The sequence below is a fragment of the Alligator mississippiensis genome, chromosome 8 (assembly GCF_030867095.1).
Source record: "Alligator mississippiensis isolate rAllMis1 chromosome 8, rAllMis1, whole genome shotgun sequence".
Classification (NCBI taxonomy): Eukaryota; Metazoa; Chordata; order Crocodylia; family Alligatoridae; genus Alligator; species Alligator mississippiensis.
In genome coordinates this window covers 82,650,912-82,663,822 of record NC_081831.1, presented here as the reverse complement: position 1 = coordinate 82,663,822, position 12,911 = coordinate 82,650,912, and the positions used below count along the sequence as shown (strand labels likewise).

Here is a 12,911-nt window from a genome sequence, read left to right as displayed (position 1 = left end):
CAGATAACTGGCTCAATAGCTGCAAGCAAAGGGTAATTATGAATGGTCCATGCCAGAACGACAGGAGGTTTCAAGTGGAGTCCCACAGGGCCTGTCCTCGGCCCGGGGCCGTTCAACATGTATACCAATGATTTGGATCCTGGCATAGGAAGCTTCTTGAACAAGTTTGTGGATGATGCAAAACTGGGAAGGACTGTGAACACGCTGGAGGATGCAAGCACAATTCAGACAGAGCTCAACAGCTTGGAAAGCTGGGAGGGAGCTGACAGGATGAAGTTCAGTGCAGACACATGCAAGGCGCTGCGTCTTGGGGGGAATAATCAAAATCACAAATACAAAACGGGGGACCCCTGGCTGGATGGCAGCTCTGTGGGAAAGGACTTGGGAGTGTTGGTAGAGCAAAGACTCAATACAAGTCTGCGGTGTGATGCAGCCACACAAAAGGCGAATATGGTTTTGGGAGGCATCGTTAGGTGCAGGACACGGGAGGCGATCGTGCCTCTCTGCTTGGCGCTGGTTAGGTCTCATCCAGACCCTGTGCGCAGTTCTGGGCTCCACAGTTTACAAAGGACGTGGAGAAGTTGGGAGGGTCCAGAGGCGGTCACAAAGATGATCCAGGGCTTGGAAGGTGAGTCGTAGAGGAGAGGCTGAAGACAGACAACTTGCAAAAACGGTGCTTAAAAGGGGACACGATAGCAGTCTTCAAATACCTGAAGGGCTGCCATAGAGAGGAGGGCAAGCACCTCTTCTCTCTTGCTGCAGAGAGGAGGACACAGACCAATGGCTTGGAGTTGCAGCAAAGGAGGTTTAGGTTGGAGATCAGGAGAAACGTCACTGTGAGGATAGCGCGGCAGTGGCGTAGGCACCAGGAAGCAGTGGACTCTCCATCACTGGAGGTGTTCAGGAAGAGCCTGGACAGCCACTGGTCGGGATGATCTAGGAGCCGGGATGCTATGTCCTACCGTGGGGGTTTCCCAGGCTCCTGGGCTTTGCTGCTTGCTCCCAGCCCCTTTGGACTACATGCGACCTCTGGAGATCCCTTCCAGCCCCGCTGCTCTCTGACTTCTGTGTTGCACCGCTGAGACATCTGCATCGCTCCTGGCATGGGAGGTGGTACCCACAGAATCGATGCGGCGTGTCTTAGGACAGCATGCCCGCGTGCTGCGAGTAGTACGGTGTGCATGCGTTGGTGTGCATGTGTTCGCGGTCACCTGTGTGCCCAGGGGCTCCTGCTCAAGGTCACTGCCGCATGTCGTCCTGGAGGGCAGTGGTAACTATCGGCAAGAGAGTCTTGATTACTGAAGCTAATGAGCGTGCTTTCATTCAGCATTAACGGTGTGGTTAAATGCTCCATTAAATTATTTAATGATAAGTGTAGCAGTAGAAGCCCCTGCTGAAATCACTAATCAGGATGGGAAAGCACAGCCATGAGGTCCCAGGCTCTTCCCTTAGGGTCTCGTTGTGCAGGACACGTGGTGCAGGGTAAATCTGTGCAGTATTAAAGTTAAGACTTGTTTTTTGAGCGCCTGCACGGTAGTGTTTACTGCAGTCTCTGCCATGCACAGCCTGCAGCCGGACTCTCAGTCCCAGCCCTGGCACCGCGCAGGAGTCTTGAACCGGCTCCCATCCCAGGCCTGGGGCCAACAGTCAGCTGATTGTCGGTGCCAGCCCCAGGGTCTTCAGGGCTGCAGGCACCTGGCTTTCAACGTTATCCTGGAAGGACCCGATGGGTGAAAGATCCAGGATGTTTTCTTCTAACGTGCGGTTTTCCTCGTCCCGCTTGGAGACTTGGCTCAGCAGAGGGGTGATGTCATGGCTGCGTGAGGACCAAATTACTCGTATCTCCACGAAACCATCTGACAACAGCTGAAAATACATGTAAAGTCTTAACTCTGCTACAGTGCGACCACGCTTAGCACGTATTTTACTGCTTGCACATTCGCTGTCGCATTTCAACACATGCTAAGTGTAACGTGCAGCATGTCCCTTAGAAGCCGCTGCAAAGGCAGGAATGCTAAGGACTGGCCAGACTGCATCTACGTGCCTGTGCGTGGAGAAGCAGAAGGCAGGAGGGAGGCAACGCGTGAAGCCTTGCTAGCTTGGCTGCAGGAGAAAGCCAAGCGAGGAGCCACTGGGGTAGTGCTGGAGGGAAGCAGGCTTGGATTTCTGATCAGCTGCTGGTTTGAACAGAAATGCTTCAAATTCCTTCCAAGAAAGCTCCTGCAAGTTTCACTGGAGATTGTCTGATCTGCTGCATTCATAAGGGTGCTAGTTTACTGGTTTCAAATGGAGCAAGTGGGTCATACAGAGCAACACACTACTGGTTTCTCCCAGTACTTATTTAGACACACAACCCTTGGAGAAAGTCTCATTGTTTGACATTGCAGTGACAGTGACGGCGGCTGCACACTTCATGCCATGAAGGTCTATACCTTTTGTCCAAACAGTTGCTGGAATCTAAAAATTCAGGTCCTTCTGGCAAAAGCACTTTTTCTTTAAGAGTCCCTTTGCATTTTGTATTTATGCTGTGATAAACTTGTTAATCATGGCAGAAATAGCAAAGGTGCTACACATGCACCCAATTTAAGGTTCCATAAATTGGCAAACCAGCCATAAATATGTTCCACATATAATGTAGATCACTTCTTATGGCTGGTTTGTACGGCGCCTTAAATTGAACATACACTGGGGCTGTCCTTGGCAGAGGCCTGCCAATCGTCTGAGTAGAAGGCAGGGTAGATTTGCATCTTCCAGACCAACCGAAGCACGCGTGAGAGCACAAAACAACCGCAGACTCTCCCTACGCCTGAAGAAGGGTGTTGGTACCTGAAAGCTTGCAAAGAACAATTTTTCCAACTATTTAGTTGTTTTAATAAAAGTTATCACATCTACCCAAAGAACCTCGCCTGTCCGTGTGTGTGTGCTGACGTGCGTGTGTGCATATCACAGGCTTTCGCGAGCTGAGTGTCAGAGCCAGCCCCAGGTCCCCACCAAGCGGGGCTGGCAATCTGGCCTGGGACTGCCCTGGTTCCCGCACTGGGCCAGGGGCTGCCCAGGAGCTAAACCCTAACGCCCTTTCCAGCCCTGTACTGCAGTGTTGTGTTCAGCTGGACACGCCATAAAGACATCAAAGAGAGGGCAGCGAAGGCTGAATGTGCCGTGCACGCTCTGGCGTGTCCTGCGATGGTGCCGAGCGTCGCCGTGCCCTGTGGGGTAACGGGTGGGTCGAGAGGAGGACGGCGGGGGTCAGGCTCCGTGGCCTCCGGAGGGCCGAGCCAGCTCTGTCCTGTGCATGCCTGTGTGATTAGAAAGGGACTTATAATAGCAGGAAGGAGATGCAACTAGTTCAGCATGCGCATGGCGGGCCGGCCAGCACAAGCACTCGGAGCAGGAGGAGCACGTCTCCCAGATTTCTTGGCTGAAAAACAGGAAAAATAGGCCAAGCTTTTGTAATAATAATAATACCAATTGGCAGGAAATTGGAGTCTCTGCCAGTTTGCAAATAGCACAGAGAGTTCAGCTTTTCCCATGCCGCTCCGCACAGCCGGGAGCTGAGGTTGGGTGGTTTGTGTCGGCGTCATCCTTCCCGCAGCATCCCGCAGAGATGCACCTGGCTTCAGGGGTGCGTTGTGGTAGTTAGCTCGTGGCTGTGACTGTCCCCGGGAGCCCATCTCCCTGGCCGTGCTCATCCTGGCTGGTGACCTTGTTATGTCCCAGTGTCATACTGGTTATGGCAGGCGATGGAGACTTAAGGTTCAGCCAGATGGCATTGTAATAGTTTGCTTTCAATGTTTAAATTGGTTGTGAACTTCCTGGGGGCGGGCTGTTTGGAGAAACCAGAAGGTTCTTGTAGCTGCTTCTCCTTGTCACGTCCATCTCTTGCCTTCTTTGGCCAGCCCTTGGCAAGGGCGAGTTGCGACGCTGCCCACATGAATGCAGATGTCTGCAACGTGCCAAGACTAGATGAGGGGTCAGCCTGGGAAGAGGCTAGCTCTCAGGACTTGGAGACCTGCTGCGTGGTGGCTGTGAGTCAGTCAGGGTTGGGGCAAGCTTCCCATCTGAGCCATTTCCCTCTTTAGCTGGGAGCTGCCGTTTCCGGATCCTGCCATCCCGTCAAAGCAGGGCTTGGCAGAGTCAGCCGACCGATCGGACCCCCCCGTGGGCAGTGCATCCACCAGCCAGCAAAAGCACATTAGTCGGCTTTGAAAGGGGCTCATTTCCAGGCTCTGTACAGGTTCGACGCCCACTTGCACGCATGTCTACAGTATAACATGCATGGGTCCGTAGTGCTCATATCCCCCGTGCCATGGGCCACGTGCTGCTCAACAAATGAACCGTCCTGGGGCCTGCCTCTGTCTCCACGTGCTTGCTTCGGACCGGTGCTCCCCCCAGTCGAGACGCTGAGCAGACAGACGTGCCCGTAGCTGGGAACGGAAAGGCCCGTGGAGGGAGCGCTACCTCTGTGCAACATACCTGTACAAGGACTTGAGCTGTCCTGAAATCCTGGTTCAGGACAAGATCAGGGAGAAGGACTGCAATGAGACCTGGCTCGAGGCACGTTTTCCAAGCTGCCGCTGAAGCTGGGAGCAACCTGAGTTTCTTTCATCGTATGGCTACTGGCAAGGCATCCTGTGCGCTTTGCGGGGCCGTAACCGCGCTATGCGGCCAGACTGCCCGTGCTGGAAGCCCCCTCCAAAAGCATCAATCAGGCTTTAGAAAAAGGTTCAATGTAATATTTATTAATCTAGCACAGTGCTTCCCACTGCTAGTAATTGATGGCCTTCCCCTTTAACTACAGTAAGCTGTGGCAACTGCCTCTATTAATCTTTCTGGGAAACTTGCAGAAAATATGTCCCGATTCAGACGAGACGAATCGGTCAGGCTTGCGCCAACTGCAGCTTCTTTTGGACAAACGGGCTTTAAATTCCTAAGTGGTTTATTCACCTTCCCCCAATGCCGCGTCTCCCTGGTATTTGGAGGTGTGCAAGGTACCGGCCCCAGATCAGGAAAACTTTTAGACCTGCGGCTGAAGCGATGGTGCTGCGGCAGCGCGGCGCAGGGACCTAGGACGTCTTGGCAGGTTGGTCTGGCTGCATTTTGGAAAAATCCTTTCTGTGTCCAGCGCAGCTGCGATAGAGAATGGAGCCGGATCCCAAACTGCAGGACATCTGGCAGCCTCCACTGAAACCGGCAGAGTGAAGCAGAGGACTGGGTCCACAGTGTTCACGGTTGTTTTTATAGGTGTGCATGGGGGGTGTGTGTGCAAGTGTGGTGCTGCTGAGTCTGAGTGACCAGAGCACATTGTAGTTCGGTGTCTGGGATCATTGTGCACAGGCCTGAAATGACAGGAGACCCCAGGAAGCGGGGAGGCCATAGCCCCGGGGGCTGGTGCTGACCCACGGATGCAGAGGCCCCTGTGCCATGTCTCGGGTGGGTGCTTTATCCCGAGGACCTCGTGGGACCCCGTCCTGGCCCTCCCTGGTTATTCTGGCCAGAAACCCCGCCATGGACAAGTCCTTAGAGCACTGAATGGGAATGAAACCAGTAGTTTCGTGCCAGAATTACTCCCTGGCCCTCTGGAAATGCAGAGAAGTGAGAACCCACCCAGGAGCTGGCTTCGTTCCTGGTTGTCCTAGATACTTCTTTATTTAAATCTTTATGTGGTTTGAGGAAAGAAAAGTCTCTTGGAAAGATTGTTGGCCCGTTCGTGGTTGATTTTTTTGCGCAATGCCTCAGGGCAGGGGAGGATCTTTGTCCTATATTTTTATTCTCATACGGGGTTGATTTTCCCCCCCCGATTTAAAACCAAACCCCCTCCTGCTCTGCTCCTGCTGTTTCCTTCCTCGTCGTTCAGCTGTCTGCGTGCCCCAGCGTACAGCAGGTCCCGGAGGAGAGAGCGGTTCAGTACCTAACCTGATAATGCTCTTGTAATCCCGAGCCATAACGCGCCCCGAGCTCTCCGGCTGGGAGCGGCAGCGATGGTTTGTGGTTCGGTCTCCCCGCACGCTTGGCAATCGGCCGCAGTGCTGTGAAGGCAGGGCGGGCAGCTGAGAAACCTCTCCGGTTGCAGCTGGCATGGGCGCTCAGCTGTCCCCTTCTCGTGGTCAGCGCACCGGCCTGTTACGGGGAGACGAGACAAGCAGGTCTTTAAAAGCGTAGCGCATGCTTGGATTTGCATCCTGGCCCCTGGGCCAGCCCAGCACAATCCCTGCAAAAGCCGCAGCCCGGGGGGCTCAGAGTCCGGAAAGCCCCGCTCCTCGCCAGGCCTGCGGGCACCTTTCCGTGCACAGCGGGGAGCCCCAGCCTGCAGGACGACAGCACTGGGCTTGTCCTGGTGTCTCCTGTCGTTTAAACCCTTTCCTGAGGGAAATGAGGCACCCCCAGTGTGGACGGGATCCACCTGTAGGGGTTTGCTAGGGCCGAGCCTCAAACCCGCAGCCCTGAGGCCTGTCTCCCCTTGGCCGGAGCGGATGGTGGCAGGCCGGCAGCAGGCTTTCCAGAGCGCCAGGGCGGTTAGCGGCCGCACCTGCAACAGGTGACGCTGATGGGCTGGAGACTTGTCAGGTGCAGCCACTTCCCAGTGCTTAGGGGGAGCTGGAGGGAGACGCAGGAAGGAGGACGCCGCGAGCCCAGGACCAAGGTAGGCTCCGTGGGGTGGGCTCAGGGAGCCTGTGTGAGGCCACACCGCCCGTGGAGGAAGGGGCTGGAGTCTCTTGGCCATGGGGAAGGAGTCGTGAGTCCAGGGGCACGGGCAGGAGGAGGCTTGCGCTCTGCAGAGGGACTGGCCAAGCCCCCTGGGTTACTGGTGTGGACTGGGAATGTGAACTGGGGGTGCAACGAAGCCTGCTAAGGGGAGGGTTGCCTGAAGTGCCAAAGGGAAGGCTGAAACGCATCTGAGGCCGTGCAGGGGAGCGTTTAGTTTAAGTGCTTCGGATGGTGGGACTGTAAGGGGAAACCGAGGCAGGCTGGGGGGTGCTATCTCGGGGCACTGAGGGGTGCTGTGGAGGCCAGCCCTGTCCTGTGCCTGCTGGCCTCAACACCTTATTCCAGGCCCTGGCAGCTGTTTCCTGGGGAGTCTGGAGAGCCCCAGATGTTGTAGGCTCCAGACGTAAAAGTCCTCACTTGTTGGCTGTTACGTGGGCTGGCCGGCCGGGGCTTGGAAGGAGGCTAAGCACCCAAACCTCTGCCGTGCGAACCAGGGACCCCCGGCTCTCTGGTTGCGGTGTTCAGAGACGGTGTCCGAGTGCAGCGCGCGGAGGAGGACCTGTAGTGTGCGCCAAGCAGAGCGTTGCAGAAGTGCTGGGTGGGCCGTCTGGTTCTCAGCTGGACCCTCCTCTTCTTGTCTGCTGCTTTGCCCCGTTTTGTGGGGTGGGGATGGCTCTGCTGGGAGCCCTGGGCTGGCCAGGTGGCTCAAAGTCTGCGTGGCTCTGAAAAACCAATGGGTCTTTCAATGTCTCTTATTGCGGTCAGCGTTAGGGCCGGTCCTAACGCATTTAAAGCCGTTGCCGATGAGAACGGCCCTGTAAAGCAGGTCCTTGGGCGAATGCAAATGCTTCTGTATGCAGGTCTGGTTTCTCTCGATTGTCTCGCTCCCCTAATAGCTCCTCACTTTGCGCGTGTTTGTAAATACCCATTTAATTGTCTGTTGGGCTCCCGGTGCAGATTGGAAAAGCAATGCTTTCCTGACGTGGAGACGAGAGCGCGCTGAGCCGCAGCAGCCCAGCACGCAAATCACCCGCTTTGGCAGGAGCCAGGCCCTGCTCCTCCTGGCAGCCTAAAACGACTCCAGAAAGCGGGAGAGCAAGGGTCTGTGCCGTTCCCTCGGGGCTGAGCTCGCCGGGGAGTAGCCCAAACCAGAGCTGAGGCCTCTCAGGATGCCCGAATGGGCTCTAAATCAGCCAAGCTCTTCCTCTGGTTATAGCTACAAGCTTCCCATTGCAAGGGGTGCCAGTTCACCTGCTGTGCTGCCTCCCGAGCCCTGTCAAGTGTCTGCGGATGGCCAAGCTGCTTCTTTCTAACCGCCCCGCAGTTGCCTCATCTTCTCTGCCCCCCAAATCTGCTCGTGCTCCCACATCTTCTCATGCTGCGTACTTCGATGGCAGGTCCCCTGGGCAGGGGCAAGTGCGTTTCCTCCCCCTTGCTTGCACAGTACCAAGGACAATGAGGTTTATCTTTGATGTGGAGTGACAGGAACAGAAATGATATTTAGCCTGTTATCAAGGCCAGGGAATGGAAAGAGGAAAAAGCCCACATAGAAATCAGTGTAAAGCCTTTTAGGTTTGTCTTGCGGTAGACAGAAGACCAGAAAGATCCTTTCTCCAATTTCTTGCAAAGCTACCAATCTGTTCTGGTTCTAGCGTCGATTTTCAAATGAAAAGAAATTGCAGTAAAGAAGCTAAGGCCAAGTTGAATAAACGTAGAATTGCATTTCGAGAGGCAAGGCAGCTGCTAAAGGAGAGAGAAATGAAGAGGGATATGAATGCCAGAAAGAGCCTGCCGTAGCATTTGTAATATCTCCACAGGACCATAAGAAATGTGATAAAAGATGAACTTGGGAAGAGCAATGTCAAACTCTTCCAAAAAAGCGTGCGTGCGGGGAGGAGGATTTGGAAGTGGGGGGGGGGGGGAAGTGAAAGAGCAAGAATATGCATCTGAACTGGAAACGCTTCGTCCAGAGGGATCTTGGAGGGGGACGAGAAATGCCCGTGCTGCAGGAGTAGTCGTGGGCCAAGGGGCCACGGCAGGCGTACACTGCTGACAGCTGCATGGATGATTTTGAGACATTATTGTAAGCAGGAGAATCGGACGCGGTCGTGGTGGGGCCTGGGATGTCCCTGCAGGAATTGATCTGACGCGGGGAGAGCGTCTGGCCTGGCGAGCCCAGGGAGGGGGCTGGCATTCGTGGGGCGACATGAGCTGGGGAGAGACAAGCAGAAGGCAATAGAGATGCTTTCCTCAAGCAAAGCTCATTTGTGGGCTCATAGGTGCAGGCCCCCGAACCAGGTGGAGAAGGGCAGTGCGCCAAAACTACCTGTGTGCATGCTCTAGCATTGCCACCTCTGACTGAAGCTATTCCAGGAGACTTTGTTTCCCCCTTAAAATACCCTATTAAAATCCCCCGGGTTGCTTTCAGGAGTCACTGGGAGATGGATGCCGATTCGGGTAGGCTTCCGGCCAGTCCAGGAGGGCTGGCCGCCCTAACATGCACCCTGCCACTGTGGAGAGCCGACTGCCTCCCGTGGCCAGGGGCCAAGATCCCACGGGTTTGCTTGGGTCCCACGCATGGGGAGCAACGGCCGTCGCCTAACCCTGTGTACGCTCGTAGCGATGCAGCTGTGCTGGGGGATGCTCTTGAAGCAATCTGCAGGTAGCAAAACCATTGCAAGTTTAGCAGTTTCATTTGGGGCTGAAGCTAGTGAGCTAGCCAGCTTGCCGCATGCCAGGGTGGTGCCCTCCTTCTAAAGCAGTTGTGGGGCACGTTTATTTGTCCGTAGCCTCAAAGGCTGTGTTAAAATAACTGATCAGCAGTGAAAGCCAAACGCCCCATCTTTCCCACCAGATTGGTACCTCCCTCCGGCTGACTTTGCTTTTCTCGGAAGCAGGACAGCCAGACTGAGATGCAGGCAAAAATGATTTAAACTTCTATGCAAATCGGGAAGAGCTTTTGGCAGCTGTCAGCTCCTCAATGGCCCGTCCCCGGGATCAGCTTGTGTGAGAGCAGAGCTGGGTCCTGGGTGGTCAAACAGGCATTATTAAGCTGTAAATGGGTTTGGCTGGCTGGAGGATTGCACATATGTTTGGGTCTCGAAGCTCATCGTACCCATGCATGAAAAATTGTCATTTATTTACACACACGAATTGTGTTCCAAGAAACTGTGTGCATATAAATCTAAATATTAATTTTCAGGGGAAATGGAGGAGAAAATAATGCACCAAACTCTAGAGAATTTGCTTGCAGAATCTGTTCGGTAAAACTTCTGATCGTCCTCTGCATGCGCCAGCCTGTAAATTGTGCTGTCAAAAGACTGCTCAACCAGCTGCTACAAGATGCTGAGAAGGGGAGGGAGGAGACGCTTACCAAGACCTGGGTCCCATGTTGCATCTGCGGGTGGGCTGCAAGCGTGGCTGCTTCCCATCCGATGCGCAAAGAAGCTGGCGTGCGGTGCTGTGCGTTCGGACTTGGCTGTGGTCAGGGTCTCGCAGCCACACCAGTGCTCTGGGAGGCGACCGTGGAAGAGCCGCGGTGGACGTGAAGGCAGCGGTGGCTGCGATGCGCCAGGTGTCATTGCCCTCCCGGCTCTCGGCCTTCGTGCGATGATGGAAACGTCATTATGGTGGCCGAAGTTCCACTTTTTGGATCGGATGCGGTTGTCAGGCTCTTGAGCACTTGTTGTCACTGCAGATACCACGATGGGTTCCTTCTAGTTTGGACGATTGCGTTCCTGCCGACGCTCCAGCTGGAAATGGCATTTTAACTTCCTGCTGTAAGCTGTGCTGTTGAGTTGGTCTGCTGTGATGCACCTTTCGCATTGCAGCGATTCCTGGACCGGTCGGTTTAGGGAGAAAGCTTGGCTTTGGCGGTCTGTGGCCTGTTGGTTACAGGGGGGCCACGCTCCAGGAACAGGATAGGTTTAACTTTACTCTGTGGCTAGGGACGGACATTGCACGTAAACCGGTTTAAGTGATCAGAAACTGGTTTAAACCTGTAACAGAACAGATGTGCAGTGCACGTAAACCAGTTTGAAAATGGCTGAAACCGGTTTGAGATAAACCTGGTTGAATGTAGTATCAGACTTAACTAATTTGGGTCGAAGCAGTTTATGCAGTGTCTGTCCCACACCCCTGTGCGCAGACGTAGTCACCAGGACCTGGTGGGTGCTTGGAGTATTTCAAAATGGACCGCTCTTGTAGGCCAGGACTTCATGACAACCCTGCCTATTGTTTTCACAAATCCAATTGTATAATTATACAGACCACAAGGTATAGTCCTGTTCAATTGTGTGTGCACATGCACGTGTGTACGCAGCACCCTAAAGGACAACGTACGTGCACTTGTGAAATGTCTGGGGGTGAGAGAGACCGTGTGGATACCATGCCAGTTATACAGCCACAGCTTCCAGGAACTGGAAGCCTTTATTTTTCTGGGAAGTGTCAGCCCTGATCAACGGGTGCCGTAGCAAGACGATGGAGAAGTCTGCGTGTGAGCCCCAAGCTGCGCGAGACGTGGAGACGAGGAGTCCCGGGAGAGCAGAGGGACGCTCCTGAATGAGCAGGTGTTGTCCACGAAGCCAAGCACAACACACACGTGGAGTTAGCGTGGCTAAAGTGGCCCAACAGGCAGGAGGCTGAAATCACACACACACAGGAGTGGGAAGATAATCTGAAAAGTATGTACTGGTTTTGAGAACAGCACTAATGTTTTAAGAGGGGCACAGACTCCAGTCTCTGGGGTAGGCGGTGGCTCTGAAATCAGGTTTTTTTTTTTCCCCCGTTCTGTTCTCCCCAACCAAGTGCAGGATCTTCATTTCCAGGACTTTGTTCTCAAGCTGTGCTCAGCTGTCACGGCGGAGCCGCGCCGTTCCCGTTCCTGACATCGCTAGGCGTTTTGAGCCAGCTCTCGGTTTGTGTCACGCTGCCCAGACCCCGGGTTATCCTTACCAAACTGATGTATTGTTTTGTTGATGTGCAGTATTGGGATTTGCTTTTAGGCATGTTGGTATGTCATTTATAAACGTGTGAATGTTTTACATGTTCCCACGAGGGCAGAGAGGGGAGTAATCTTACTGGAATAGGACCTGCATTAGTAACGAATAGTACACGAGCAGCAAAACTCACGAGAGGCCAGCGCTCTGATATGGGAAGATTTAGTTCCTTTTTTGGCTCCTAAAGCAAATCCGGCCTCGAGTGCTAGTCGCTCATCACAAAACGAGGAGCGAGTGAGGCTGCCCGGGAGAGGTCTGGTTTCAGCGACTTGCTCAGCAGCGCGTGGGAGCCGTGTAGCCGGGACAGGGGAGGGTGCCGTGCCCTGGGAAGAATTTGGCTGCTTTACCCAAGAGACCGTCGCCTGTCCTCTCCCTCTCGGCAGCCCCTGCCTCTGCAAACAAAGCGGGGACCTGCCCCCATGCTTCCCTGGCCATCTGAGCCCTGAAGCGGGCACGGCTGTGCTGTTCCCGGTACCAGGGCTCCTAGTCGGTGCATCTCTGCAGGGCACCGAGAGCAGTAGCAGCCCTGGGGTGTTTTGCCAGCTCTTTGCTGACCGAGGTCCAGTGTTGGCTGAGCACGCAGTCGCCTTTCTGTTTTCCCCAGGCATGGCTCCTTTTGCCCCTTGCCTGGGCTCCCCATCCCTGGATGCCTCATCCAGCCTTGGCCCCTCTTTCCTGCCCCAGTTCCTCCCACGCACCCCATTTTCTAGCGAGGGCTCTTTCGCTTTCCTTCCTCCCTTGCCCTGGGTGTGCTCAGTCCCAGCACCTGCTCCCCATCTGCACTGGCAGTTCCTCTTCCCTTGCCAAGCCATCTCCACCCCCTCCCTCCCACCCTTCTTCAGGCTCTTCATCTTCATCTGCTCCCTCTGCCGCTCTGACTCGGGCCGCCTGCTCCGCTCTGCCTGGGGCAGAGTCGGTGTGGTAGGGAGCGCGGGTGTCGGGGGGCTAAAGACAGACATTGGGTTTGTCCCAGGCTTTGGCTTGCATCAAAACGGGCCCCGGATAGAAGATCACACGTGCATTTTGAATGGCATTTAACTCCAGTTATTCTCCGACTGTCTTGGAAAAGCACGATCTCAATACTTCACACGTACATTAATGGGACAACGGGCTTTGTAGTCTGTAGGATCCCAAGATCAAGGAAATTGGCTGCCTATCCATGTGCTTGGGGGTGAGGGAGCATTTTAATTAGGCTGGTTCCCAAGGTTG

The 12,911-nt window shown here is 54.6% G+C and overlaps 1 protein-coding gene across 6 annotated transcripts in view; it reads left to right on the top strand.

The window, feature by feature from the left end:
- HTR2C (5-hydroxytryptamine receptor 2C) overlaps positions 1-12,911 on the top strand; it is a 370,182-nt gene that overhangs the window by 102,935 nt on the left and 254,336 nt on the right. For 3 of the 6 annotated variants that reach the window (XM_059732934.1, XM_059732930.1, XM_059732932.1), the window contains exon 1: positions 6,169-6,640. The exons of 2 other annotated variants lie outside the window; for them this stretch is intronic. The gene's annotated coding sequence lies outside the window, so the exon portion shown is untranslated. Of the gene's footprint in view, positions 1-6,168; positions 6,641-12,911 lie in introns of those variants that run through there. One more of the 6 variants, XM_059732935.1, reaches the window with a different exon arrangement.